Genomic DNA, 14,313 nt, shown 5'->3' with positions numbered 1-14,313 from the left:
CAATAGATGACAATACAAGAAGGTTGGTCGTGGTCGATCTTCCCTTAACAAAACCATGCTGACACGGTGATATAAGCGAGGAACATAAATGTTGCAAATGAGAAGTGATAATACGTTCAAATGCTTTAGGAATTGCCGACAATTTAGAAATACCTGTATAATTTTGGGCATCCACCTTCGCACCTTTTTTATGGAGTGGAATAATAAAAGAGTCCTTCCAGATAGAAGGAAAAACTGATGATGAAATAGACAAATTAAAAAGTTTAAGAATCGGTTTACAAATTGTTGACGCAAAAAACATAAGCACACATCCAGGAAGTCCATCTGGACCGGGAGAACATGTTGGCGTTGTTGTTGCTAAATCTCTTACGAGAGAGCTTTCGGTGATTACAGGGGAAAAATACAATTTGCCCTATTTAAGGGATTAGGGTAGTAAGAATTTGACCAAGCTGTCGAACTATAAGTAGTTTTGGAAAAACTCAGCAAATAAATCAGCAATTTCTGAATCCGTCGATGCCTCCATTGAGTTTAGACGTACCGATGAAGGCAATGCCGATGCCTTACGCTTGGCATTAACAAAGTTGTAAAACTGTTTGGGATCGTTTGAAAATTCAAATTTACATCGACTTAGATACATAGAGTAGCAATGACTGTTGAGAACATTAAAATCAAAAATCTGCTGGTCTACCCGAATTTTTTTTACTTTTTATAAGTATTTTTATTAAGGTCCGCATTCATTAAAAAACGTATTTAAGACTATATATAATAGTTCAGTGGCACTTTCAATGTCTGTACAATTGTACAAGTCTGTCCAATTATAATGAGATATCATATCGTTAAGTTTATTATAGTCACATTTATGAAAACATCTCATTTTAGTTGGAGAAAGTAAAGGAGAGAAGGTATCAGAACAGGGGAGGCAAATTGTCAGTTCCATAGTTGGATGATATGGGTCTTCAGGTACAACAAGAGCGTCAATTCTACATACTGTGATTTCAGACGGGTCTGAAACAAACACAAGATCTAATTGTCTTCTTAAGGAATTTTTTATAAAGCTTACTTGCTATAACGATAATTCGATATATGATATTCGAATCCTTTGACTAAAGCGGTACCTTATGTTTTAAGTTGTATTACACAAGCTGAATCTGGATGCCATTGTGTGCACCACACCAGGTTGACGCCTTGCTATAATGGCGAAGGATTTGAGAACGGGCATCGGAATTACCAAAAACTGACTTCATATGTCCCAAGGCTACGTAATATTTCTTGTAGAGCTGTTATATAAATTATTATTGCACACGTTGACAGGATTTCACCGTAATAAAAACTTTTATGACTGATTGCGGCAGGCATATGTATGTATGTATGTATATGTACATGTATATGTATTTTATTTTCAAATTTCCATAGCATTAATTAAGTGGTCACTACTTGGTTTGCATCATTATGGGTTAGGGGATGAGTCGTACCACGTCCATTGGGAACCCAGTTTGAAATCGAGTTATGACGGTGATAATGTCCTTAAAAACGTGCCAAAGCCTACGCCCATCCAAAGTGATTGTCTGGGGGGTTGAAACTATGCGGTATGTCCCTTCAGCGATTGCTCGTTTATGCTGCTGTATTCCAAAGGGAACAGTAAAAGACTTCGCCGGTCGAACTGCGAACCTTTTGCGGCGGAACTGCTTAGTAGACAATCAAGGCTTAGCGCTGATGGGGTGGTTTTTGTAGCTTTACCCTTTAACAGGGCTTGTGCTCCTGGGACTGAGCTACTCGGGGTCGCCTAATAAGTGAAAAAGACATGACAAATAAACGTATACATGGGTCGGCAATAGTTTTGCTTATTGCCCCGATAATAATCGACATGAACAACAATGCCCTTTGTCCCGGTCATGCCTCTGCACCTGCTGCCTGGGTGCCTAAGGCGATTATCTCAAGTGCTCGCCTTTCCCGGTGTATATTTGCCCCTGTGCAGAGTGCACAGTGTATATGCTTATCGATTACAAGGTGCGCGATGAAATCATAGCCCCGAATTAAATAAACGACATACTCGGTTTTTATCAAGTCCGTCTTTGATGTTTCAATGAGCGACACAATTGACATGGAAATTCATTTGAATATACGGTTTTAGGGTTAGCTTCCTGGTTGTGTGTAAACACAACTAATTTTTTTAGACTAGTGCGTCTACCTTCCTTGCTGGTTGGGAGCTAAGCAGCTGACAGCCAGCCACTACTTTCCCTCATATTGTCAGTCTCCATATTTAAGCTGTCGCATAATATTACTGTGATTAATATAAAAGCCTTGTTGAGTTGGTCGAAAGGAAAGTGTGAATAGACCCAACTCAACAATTAACCCCAATGAGTAACATAAAAGCAGTACAAATAATAATAGTGTCCACGTCATAGGCACATCAGACACTGTCTGCCAACAATTGCAATTAATTTCATTGTCGGTTTGCGTTGAATGTTTGTCTACTTCCTATTCCCAACTTCGACTTGTGTTTCCTGGCATCCCGTCCGCTAATATAGTCTGGTTTAATTGGTTTATCATCATTGCGTCGCAATGACACAGATGCGTTAGTAAAATTACATGGCACATTAGAGTGGGCAGTTAAAAACCTAACGACCTGTTGAGGGTAAGTAGGAAATGTGAAATTCGGTAGCCTTTTTATTAAAAACATATAACTCGAAATATTTGCTATAAAACGGAAGCGATGTAGACAGTGTTCATCGCAAATATTTTTGGACCTTTGCGAAGCCTTGGATTTGGGGTTAAAATCTAATTCAATCCGACACAGTTTTTATGGTTCTCCTGCTTCATTGACGTTACTTTGGGATGAGTTCACAAAAACTATTTAAGGAGTTATATACAGTTGTGATAGATGAAAATATCAATTTTTTTTATTGCTTATACTTTTAGTATATACTGTTGAGAACCGAAGTTGTAGCTTTTTATAGCGCACTACCTGCACATCGGCCGTTACCATTGTTGAACAGCGCGCACGAGCAGCCACTAAAAAAGGTAGGATGGCCGACAGCAACAAATCGATATTTTGGAAGCTGCAAATGATGCAGAAAGGTTACTATATGGCCCCGGAATTTACGGCTCGATGTAAGTTGAGCATAAAAATAGAAAATCTTATACCTTGAGAAAGTACATTTTTTGTTAAACCGTCGCCATTTTTTAATCAATATTTTTACAAATCCATCGTCCAGGGACTAGGCAATAGTACAATATACTAACGAAATTTTTTTGAATTTTTGATTTTAGATGTAGTGTTCTCAGGATATGATGTCCACCGCAAGTCACCATCGTAAAAAGACGATCTTGGAATTCGGCCATAACATTTTTATTATTTAATATTTGTTTATGAAAGTATTAATAAGTACTTAGAAACATGTACTGAACAACGTCGGTAAAACATTTTTAATAAATATTTTTTTGTGTCTAAAAAAAAACGATAAAAGTTCATTTTTTAGCGCGGTACAACTGTATATAACCCCTTAACCCGTGTTAGATGCTTTGATTACATTTACACTACCGAAGAATCATAGGTTCGGCAGGGGGTAGGTGAGATTTTTTTTTATGTACAGCACGATTCGTTTGCCTTAGGTGTTTTCTTGACTTTATGATCTCTTCTAACAAAGGAAGAACATGGTAATATGGTAACCGGCCATCCACAGCATTCTTTTGCCTGGCTTTTGGTGTGTGTTAATTACATTAGTAAAGACTTTGATGTATCTCGACTATTAGATATCAGGGAGGAGTGCGACGAAGATTTAGATATGCAAGCAGTGAAGCGACTGTTTCTAAGATTACACACCACGCCATTATTTGCTTATAATATTTTAACGAATACTTTTTCTTAACAATTGCTGGTTCAACTCGCCTAGTGTTTCTGATCAAGTATATATGAAACGTTTCATTTTTTCTGTTACATGCTTTCCAACAAATCTAACGTATTCTACTATTTGACTTCCTAAAGTTCCTTTTAGGTACGAATTATTGACAAGTATTCTGTAAGGAAGATTTGTTTCGGCCTTAAGAACAGTTAGGCCTAATTTAAAAACTTTCTAACTATTCTTTAAATGTATTTTCCAATAACATGTTTCTAGGTGTTCCATTATTCAACTTGTTTTTAAAATGTGACATAATAAAAGTTCACAAAATCAGTTTAAAAATTCTTAAGTCAATCGATTTGTTTTTCCAAAACAAATATATTTTATGTACATTTTCCTTCTAGCACTTAAACTGTTGGGCTTTTCGTGCAATGCCTAACAAAATAAGAAATCTAAATCAGAACCCTCTAGCTCTTACGTTCACTCGAAGGACGGACACGGCTAGATGACCTATACTTTATTGGATCTATGTGCATTTGTCTTTTCTTGCGTACATTTTCTCATATAAAATATATCCTTTAATCTACAACGGGTAAAAAAAGTTTAATAAATGGCAATATCAATGGCGAGATAACAGAGCTGAAACTTTGTGGGTAGTCTGTATGTTCTTGTTACTTAAACTGTAGGAACCGCAGTTTTGGGCTGTAAAGATTCTTTGCTTATCAAAATCAGGAAAAAGTGTCTTTTAAATTAATAGTGAAATATTAATCTAATAGTGAAATATTTTTTAAAAAATGATACCTTCATTTCTTATAAATAAATAACTTCTACTCTTGGAATTATTTTTCTTTTAAGCTTTCATAATTATGCAAAATAATACAAGTAACGGCAAGCACTTACAGTAGTAAATTGAAATGAGACGTTTTTTTAATCAAACAGAAACACCTCCTAACGAGGTAAAAATATACAGACTGTCACAGAAAACGGCGATGGATTTGGGCACAAAAAGAATAGAGGAAAAAAATAAAGAATTTGGGTTAACCGCCAGGCTACATATTACAGCCCTGAACAACATACATTTTTAAATTGTCAAACATTTTAAAAGCAAACCACAATGACATCCGCACTTCTTCTTGGTCTAGAGTACTTGCGAGGACAAAAAAGAGGCTAGGCTTTCCCAAGCAGTGGTCACAAGAATGCGGTCGCCCCGATTTTGCAAAGGAGGCATTGGTTTCCGGGGAAAATTTGGTTGCAAGAGACTTTTTATGACACCCCTATAATGACGATCGCACCTTAAACAAACAAAAGTTCTGATATCCACTTTTGTAACGAAAATACTAAATAAATATACTTCCTACATTTTTTACATTCGGCACGCTCTATTAATATCAAACATCCAAGCAAGACCATGGTAAAAAAGAAAGCAAGTTAACTTTGTATAGATATAATCAACTTTAGTAACACAATGTGTGATTTAGTGATTTTAAAAGAAAATTATTTGATTCTTTTTTTAGACAATTTTTTTGGCAACTATATGTTAAAGTAGTGCGATTTTAAATAAATGGAATTAAAAATTCTAAAAAATTTTAAAAAACGTTATTTCCAACTTAAAAGGTTATATGTGAAAAAACACGAAAGATATAAGTTTTTTCATATTTTCTATGGCAGCTTTATGATAGAGTCGTCCGATTTTGATAAAATTTAATTCAAAATTCAAAACCAATAAATCAATCTTATTTCCAAGCGTAGGAGGTTATATGTCAAAATCAACAAAGCTATAATTTGTTTCTTATTATTTTCCCACCAATTTTCCGATCATTCCTATGACAGCTTTATGATATTGTAGTCCGATTTTGTTTTTGTTGTTGCCGCTGGCTGCTGTTGCTATTGCCGCTGCCTTATGTTGTTGTTGGCGACGCCTTTGGGCGTTGCGGCTGGCGATGTTGTAGCTGCTGGCTGCCGATGTTGTTGGCGCTGGCTGCCGTTGTTGTTGGCGCTTAGTAATGAATTTCGAAATATGTTTTATCAAAATCGGACTACAATATCATAAAGCTGTCATAGGAATGATCGGAAAATTGGTGGGAAAATAATAAGAAACAAATTATAGCTTAGAGGCTTTATCTTATAATATATTTTTTATATTTTTTAGAATTTCGAATCATATAAACCATATCCTTTCCAAAATTTCTGAGTATTCTTACAAGAATGTGTCGTATGCCAAAAGTTGAGGAATAGTGAGGTCTATGCACCTTTAAATTTTATTTCAAATCGTTAGAGCCGTTTTTAAGAAATCAGAAAAAAGACTAAAAAATCTTAATCCAAAAAAACTTTAACCCGTGTTTAAAAGGCACAATCCTGTAGCTTATATAGCTAGTTCTTTCAAATGTGTCAGAAACAAAGTTTCTTCCAATAAGTTAATTAACATCATCTTAAATTCCCAGGACCTTCAAATAGAGTTTGGATACTGGGTGTAATGCTCAGGCAGTGATGCTCTGAACTTCGTCTTTCTGTCTGTCCGTATGAACACTGAGATCTCGGAAACTAAAAGAGCTAGAACAGTCAAACAGATGCATGCAGATTTCTGGGCTTCCTGCGCAGCGCAAGTTTGTTTCAGCTGCGTGCCACGCCCACTCTGACGCGAAAATCTGTAGCGCCTACAATTATTATTTTAACTGAATTGTGTTTGTCTCATCAATACCTATCCACTGACGTAAAAAAAATGTGCCACGCCCACTCTAACGTCCACAAACGCTTAAACGCTTAAATCTGTCTGCCACCCACATACCATCTACTGAAGTAGCCGTTAGGTGGCGTTAACGTTAAATAATCGCTTACAACTGGGTCAAAATATTATATTCGATACCGCACGAAAAGAATCCTCGATAAAGTACTCGCTTTTGCTTTCTGTTTTTCCCGAGGAAGAAGATATGAAACTGTATGTCTTATTGTTTATCAGTTAAATAAAGTCATTAAACGCAATTGTTGAGATTATCTTTAAACCAATCACCGGCGATCCTACAAATTTGGTGTCAGAAGAGGTTTTTACTTGCAACAAGAAAGAAAGTTAACTTCGGCAAGCCGAAGTTTGTATACCCTTGCAGTTATAAGAAATAATCAAATTGTTAAGGATTCTTGCTGACTTCAGCGGTGTTAAAAAAAAATTATTTCATTTTTTTTAAACCTTTTTTTTACATTTATATGTTAGAGTAGTCCCATTTTTATTAAACTGAACTCGAAAGTCTTAAAAATATAACAAATTATAAAAAGCGGCAACGCTATAATTTGTTTCATATTATTTTCCGACCAATCTTTTATTTTTTTTATTTTAAAGGTTACATTTATTATGATCCCTTTGTATTTTTTATTTAACTTGTCTATGCCGAACTACTTGTACATATAAAATAACTTAACTAAATAAAAAAGCAGTTCATGCAAACCCGCGAGATTGCCAGAATGCGAAGGGATGGACCTATTTATATAAGGTAAGGATTTTAAACCAATATTCTGGAGGTGACTTATAGAGTCTTGGCCTCTTTTGTATCGACCTGAGTTAGTTGCGACTTTTTTTGTGACTCCGAAGGGACTGCTGGGTCCCATGTTGATGGCCACATCGCACGATCGGAAGCCCGAGTAGTTGTGGCTGAACGCCAAGGACATGCGCTGCACCTCCTCGCAAATGCTGCCGTAAATCAAGCGGTCGTGCATTAAGTGTTGCAGCTGGACCATCCTGGTAATGTACCTCATTTGACTGCGGCTCAGGAGGCGAGCAGTGAAGTTCCGCCGCGATTCGCTGGCGCCAATCACCTCCTCGCAGAGGAGGTCCTCCATCGGTAGGCTAAAGACCAGGGATATAGCCTCCGGCAGGGCCATAAAGGTGTCGCAGATTCCGCCCAAGGTGAGCCGGTGCTTGTGGTGCATATGATCGGCGATGCGATGGCTGTAGTGTACCACCTTGCGCGGATGTTCCACCTCCAGGATCCTGGCCAGCTCCGGAAATATGCTGCCGAGTGCCTTTATGTCGAAAAAGTACGTTTCGTTGGCCGTGGCCACCGCCAAAACGGATGTGGCCTGGTGGCGGCCGTAAAAACTGGGCTTCACCAGAAAGGATATGCTGGTCTGATCCCTCATTTCCTCCACGGATTTGTAGTATTTCGAGAACAATGCGATCTTCTTTCGCAGAATTTACACCTCTCCTTTTCCGAGTGGATAACGAGTATCCACTGCAGGGGCTTCCATCGCCGAGCTGAAACTCTCGTTTCCCTCAGTGTCGCTCATGTTGGCCTGCTCTTATTAGAACCAAAAAGCTTCGAAAAAAAAATTTCCTCCGGTTTCTATGATATAGTCGTCCGATTTTGAGCAAATTTAATTCGACATTCAAAACTAATTTAAAAATGTTTTATCCAAACTAAGAAAGGTATATGTTAAGTAACACCAAAGATATAATTATTTTTTAATTTTTTACCCGATAGTTCCTATGGGATCTATAAGATATAGCTTGACTTATATACTACCTGCAATAGAAAGAAGACTTTTGGGAAAGTTTCCGCCCGATAGCTTTAAAACTGAGAGACCAGTTTGCGTAGAAACGGACGGACAGGCGGACGGACAGAAGGACATGGCTAGATCGACTCGTCTAGTGACGCTGATCAAGAATATATATACTTTATGGGGTCGGAAACGTCTCCTTCACTGCGTTGCAAACTTCTGACTGAAATCATTATACCCTCTGCAAGGGTGTAACAACTGCAGCCACACAGATTAATTGAAATCGAAGTGGGGATAGTTCACTGGCAGTTGTTAAGCAAGGTGTGCAACCCGCGCAAAGGTTCTGCAAGCTAGCGAGGAGCAATTTGTGCTTTGGGAAAGCGCTAATTGGGTGAAAAAGCCTGAAAAGCAGCGTCACTTTGGCCTAGGGTGTGTCGTGCCAAAGGAAGAAGACCTGAGACAATCAGCGCTTGCAGAAGAGCGCTGTTTGCAGAAGAGGAGAGTGAGCGATCTGGATAATTTTTTTTGTATGTTCATACCTTAAACCTTTAATATTCCACAAGATTTTACCACTAAGTTATGTACAACACTTTTTATAATTCGACTTTGACATTTTTATACCCGTTTCCGACCCTATAAAGCATATATATTCTTGATCAGGATCACTAGCTGAGTCGATCTAGCCATGTCCGTCTATCTGTCTGTCCGTATGAACGCTGAGATCTCGGAAACTATAAGAGCTAGAACAGACCTACTGGCATGCGGATACCTGTGCTTCCTGCGCAGAGCAAGTTTGTTTCAGCAAAGTGCCACGCTTACTCTCACGCGAAAATCTGTAGCGCCTACAATTATTATTTTAACTGAATTGTGTTTGGCTCATCATTACCTATCCACTGACGTTAAAAAAAATGTGCCACGCCCACTCTAACGTCCACAAAGGCTTAAACGCTTAAATCTGTCTGCCGCCCACATACCATCTACTGAAGTAGCCGTTAGGTGGCGTTAACGTTAAATTATCGCTTACAACTGGGTCAAAATATTATATTCGATACCGCACGAAAAGAATCCTCGATAAAGTACTCGCTTTTGCTTTCTGTTTTTCCCGAGGAACAAGATATGAAACTGTATGTCTTATTGTTTCTCAATAAAATAAAGTCATTAAACGCAATTATTGAGATTATCTTTAAACCAATCAACGGCAATCCTACAAATTTGGAGTCAGAAGAGGTTTTAACTTGCAACAAGAAAGAAAGTTAACTTCGGCAAGCCGAAGTTTGTATACCCTCGCAGTTATAAAAATCCCCAAAAGTCTGTACCGCTTACAGTTTTTATGAAATAAATAAATGTAAACTAAAATGTGCCACGCCCACTCAAACGCCCAAAAACTTTCCTTAAGCTGCGTAAATTAAAATTTAAAGATTTCTCATCCCAGAGGGTTTTTTGTTTTTGATTATGTTCTTCTAAGATTAATCTAGTTTTTTTAAATGCCTGTTCTAATCTGAATTTGGATTTTGTAGCATTTTCTTCTATATTATGTTTATGTTTTAATAGTATAGATAATAGTCTATACTATTTAAATAATAATGTGTACTAATAAAATGTTTAGGTAAATATGGAGTTTTTCCGAAAACTAACACATATGTAAAATCCACAACATACAAATCTGTTTTATTAATTGAGATGTATGAGCGGATGAACTCATTAAGTGTTCTGTGGCTTCGCTCCACGGTACCGATGGTCTGTTGATGGTGTGCGGTAGAAGTTATGGATTTGCTATTTGAATTTTTCAAAAACCGATCTACATTAATCAATTATTGAATTTTTATTTTCTGTTCCCAAGTCCGTTATAGAAGCCGTTATTGGTGCTACTGTCCTTGCACTACTGTTTTTTATTGGAATTGCTCAAAGATATTTGTTTAAATCGCAGATCAAGGTTACGGCATGTTCATTTTCTTTTTTAGATTTGGGTAATGGACTGATCGTATCCACAATAATCCTGTCAATGGGCATTCGAGGCGTTTCAGTTATAGTCAGTGGTGTTTAAAAGCTTGGTCATTTTTGAGTAGTGCCATTTGAGGCATTTTCTTTCTTTTCTCGTTCCATGTTTTTCCAATAATCATGCCTTTTCATTGTTGCGGTGTGGTGCGAACTGCTTCTGACTGGGTGGCTGCACTTCTTCTGGTGTTGGGTTCTCGGGCTTACGCCGATCCGGGACTTCTCTCCCTTCTGGCTCGTTACTCTTCGGGGTTCGGTCGCGCTGCTCCGGGACTTCACAAATTGGAACCGTAGGCTCTCCTGGAAAATTCCACTCGAGACCGTACTTTCGACCGCCCTCCCTTATGGCTGAACGTTCCAGGATCTACTCAATTCCACTTGGCGCACGGGGCTCACGCCGGGACTCGCCAAAGTAGTGCTTGGGCGAGGTACACTGGGGTTAGACAGGCTTAGCTCAGGATTTCGCCGGCCTTCACTTCTCAAATTCTGGCAGACCTTTCAGGCGTAACGCCAGGACTTCGTTGGCAGAAATCAGCATATCGCCTTGACTTGCACCTCAGCCACCTGTGTCTGTGTCTGTGTGGGAGATTCCTTGTAATCCCAATCCCGAACGTCTCCACGTAGCGATCTTGCTCCTTGTAGGCTCCCACGGCGCTGCTTTCGACGGCTCGCCTTGTTGTGGCTCCCCTGTAGTTTGCTTGGTTGGTGTTCGTTCGACTGCTTGTCTTAACTCTTGATGATCGTACTCGACTGATGCTCTCGACTGACTGATCGCTCTTGACTGACTGCTCTCGACTGAATGCCCTGCGAGTTTATAAAGAGCCTCTGGGAACCGTTATTTCCCTTTTACACACGGCCCGCCGAAACTCTCCACACCGGGTGGACGTGGCAATCATGCTCCTTGTAGGCTCCTATCTACCTTGATATCTGATCGACTGGTTGTCTTAACTCTTTGACTCGGCTCCTCGTGATCGACAGATCTCTTGGTCTCCAAACCCTCTTGCTCTCCCAACTCTCTTGCTTTTCAAACTCCCACGTTCTCCAAACTCTCACGTTCTCCAACTCTCACGTTCTCCATCCTTGATCTCCAAACTCTTACGTTCTCCAACCGCTCTCCGCCGCGCCGTCACTACGCGAATTCGCCGCGCACCTGGTGAGCGGCCGGTCATCTGCTGCTGGGATTTATGTGGAGTTATTCAACTCCTCACATTCCCCCCTCACTTCGGGAAAGATTTAAAAAGTCATCGCTCCTACTCTCCGGCGTTCCCTAGTGTATCCTAGCCTTCGAGTCATGGTCCTTCTCCATCTGTCTCAACCGCGTCTCCTCTGTCTTCCGCCACGCTTCCAAGGTCAGCAGGAACTCTAGCGTGGCCGCCGCTACCCGCTCGTCCTGGCTGCGGGGAGTTCGTCCACCCGCTCCTCTCTGATCCAGTCGACTCTTGTTATGCCGGTCGGGATATGGTCGTCTGCTCCGCTGGTGGCCATCCAAAGCCGCCACTTCCTCTCCTCCAGCCGCGGATACTCGATTAGCTCGACGTCGCTGTCGGAGCTGATCACCGGATCGGGCTCTCCTTGCCTCGAGATCGGCTCGAGATCTGATACCCTTCGGGTAGGCCGTGTGTCGACCACATTTGCCCCGGGCAAGACCCCTCGGCCGGCTGGCGGGCAGCCATTGCCTTACGCGCCTCGCTCCTTGTACTCATCGTATGATATTTCTCCTCGACACCTCGGTTTTAAGCCTTTCTCTTTGCTCGAACCCGCTATTTCTCTCTGTTTTTCCTTCCCTCTTTGTAGTTGCCTTGTGGCATGTTTGGAGAATCCCTGGAAAAGTACCTTTTGCGTATCCCTCGAGATATCCTTGTACTGCTTCCTTCGTATCCTAGAGCATCCTTGGAGCTATCCTCGGGTTCTTCCTTTTGTATCCTTGAGCATCCTTGGAGTTATGCTTGGCCTCTTCCTCTAATGACCTTTGTATACCCTTGGAGTTCTCTTCGGGCTCCTTTCCGTCGTGTCCTTTGAGACTTTTTGGAGCTATCCTTGGGGTCCCCCCTTCGTATTCTTGAACATCATTGGATTTATTCTCGAGCTCTTCTCCTCTTATCCTTTCAACAACCTTGGAATTATACTTGGTCTCTTTTCTTTGGGCATCCTTGGAGCTATACTTGGGGCCTTTTCTCAGTGTCCGTTTCAGCATCCTTGGAGTTCTCATCGGGTTATTTTCACCATGTCCTTTAAGATCCTTGGAGTTATCCTCCAACTCCTTTCGTAGTACCCCTCTTGAATCCTTGGACTCATTCCGTAGTATCCTTTGAGACTTTTTGGGGTTTTACTGTTGCTTTTCGTCTAATGTATCTGCTTTTAGCTGCTCGTGTTTGTTATTGTTTCAGGTCGCTCACGCGGATGGTGCTCTCTTTCTTTGTGTTCACCTGCCTTATTTTGCAGTGTCTTGGGGACAACTTCGCTGCGAACCCCTCGGCCGCTTTTGACAAATGATGTTCCTTGGCCCACACCACATCCCACCGCTGGTGTCTATTGTCTCCTCCTTAGGTTATAATGCCTAGCCGGATCCTGGAAGGCTCACTCCAGATTCCGCCTTACAATCTAGAAGATGTCCCCGAGTTTGTTGGCCTTCTCCCCAGGGGTATCAGTGGGTCGCTTTGTTCCCAAGGTCTCTCTGTCGTATAGGGCGCTGGGAAGTCTTGGTTCTCTGCCTTGATTAAAAAACGCCGGTGTATAGGCTGTGAATTCCGAAACACTCGTATTTACTGCCAGCATAATCTCAGGCCATTTCTCATCCCAGTTTCTCTGATCCTGCCCTGTGAACTGCGCTATCATTGTCTTCAAAGTCCTATTTGCTCTCTCTGTCGGGTTCTCTTGCAGAGTATATGGTTGCTTGGAGAACTGGTCTATCAGCGCCAACAGCATTTGGATGCCGTGTTTTAAACGCGGCAGGGGTCCGACGATGTCTGCACATACTGTAGCCCATGGTTCCTCTGGCACCTGCGTTAGCATTTTCCCAGCCGGCTTGAATCTGATTCACATCTCGCAACCTCTTACGTGGGCTAGAGCGTCTCGGTGCATGCCTGGCCGGTAGTACCGTGCTGCCAGACGTGCTATTGTCCGTCGGCTACCTACGTGGCCAACTGTCGGTGAGCCTCGGTTCTCTTTCAGCACCGTTTCTCGTAGAGCTGTCGGGACGCACATCTTCCACGTCGCCGAACCGTCGATATGGCGAAACTGATAAAATCTCTCTTCAGCCAGCGGAGCGTTAATGGGGGGGTTCCATGATGAAATGTCGATTTCCGCATCAGGTTGATAAGCGATTCTCGAGGTTATACAGCATTCGACGGTCGAAGTGCGATGCTTGATGCGGGTGAAAGAATCACGGATGCTTCGAATGTCGATGTGTCCCTTGCTTCGGAGCAAACGTTGTTGAGCGAAGTCTTCGGACATGAACTTTGGAGCACGAGTCCAGTAGGGCACGTCCTGGTATGTAGTTGCCTACAACATCCTGCACTAGGATTATGGCTGTAGCCAGAGTGATTTGGTCGTGGTGGTCATCCACGTGTGCGTGAGTGAAGGTCTCACCGACATGGTGCTGAGGTGGCGCCTTAATCGGACTTGGCCGCCTATGACTCCTTGATTCCTGTTCTGGCGGATCGAAGTGAAGCATAGTGTGATGCAGCCGTGAACATATTGTGCACATTTTTTGTTCGGACAGCTTCTAGGAGTTGGGCAGGCGTCATGTTTTGAAGTCGCGAACATCTTAAAATCCGATGATCCCTGCCTATAGGACATGTTTGCGTAGAGCACGTAAAGCTGGGGCCCATGCGGATGTATTTTGAGCCGTATGCCGAAGTGACAATGTTGACAATGCCGCTCAATCAAGATTAAGCAGGCAGAGTTGTGAAAGCAGAGAGTACGGTTGCGTTTTTTAATTGCTCCGTCTATTTTCCCAAGTTTTCAGAATAAACCCAAAAGAACATCCGGCTAT

The 14,313-nt window shown here is 41.3% G+C and overlaps 1 long non-coding RNA gene and 1 pseudogene across 1 annotated transcript; one reads left to right on the top strand and one right to left on the bottom strand.

Moving 5' to 3' along the window:
* The first annotated feature begins 2,056 nt into the window (after positions 1-2,056).
* Positions 2,057-3,409, top strand: LOC108036829 (uncharacterized). Its single transcript, XR_001768862.3, has 3 exons — positions 2,057-2,635; positions 2,920-3,111; positions 3,271-3,409. It is a non-coding gene; the product is annotated as an uncharacterized LOC108036829 (long non-coding RNA).
* Positions 3,410-7,249: 3,840 nt separating this feature from the next.
* LOC108036826 (protein Exd1 homolog) lies at positions 7,250-8,114 on the bottom strand (annotated as a pseudogene).
* Between the last annotated feature and the right edge of the window lie 6,199 nt (positions 8,115-14,313).

The sequence above is a fragment of the Drosophila biarmipes genome, unplaced genomic scaffold (genome assembly GCF_025231255.1).
Source record: "Drosophila biarmipes strain raj3 unplaced genomic scaffold, RU_DBia_V1.1 ptg000005l, whole genome shotgun sequence".
NCBI lineage: Eukaryota > Metazoa > Arthropoda > Insecta > Diptera > Drosophilidae > Drosophila > Drosophila biarmipes.
Note: the sequence above shows the minus strand (reverse complement) of the source record. Positions and strands in the feature narration are given on the sequence as shown.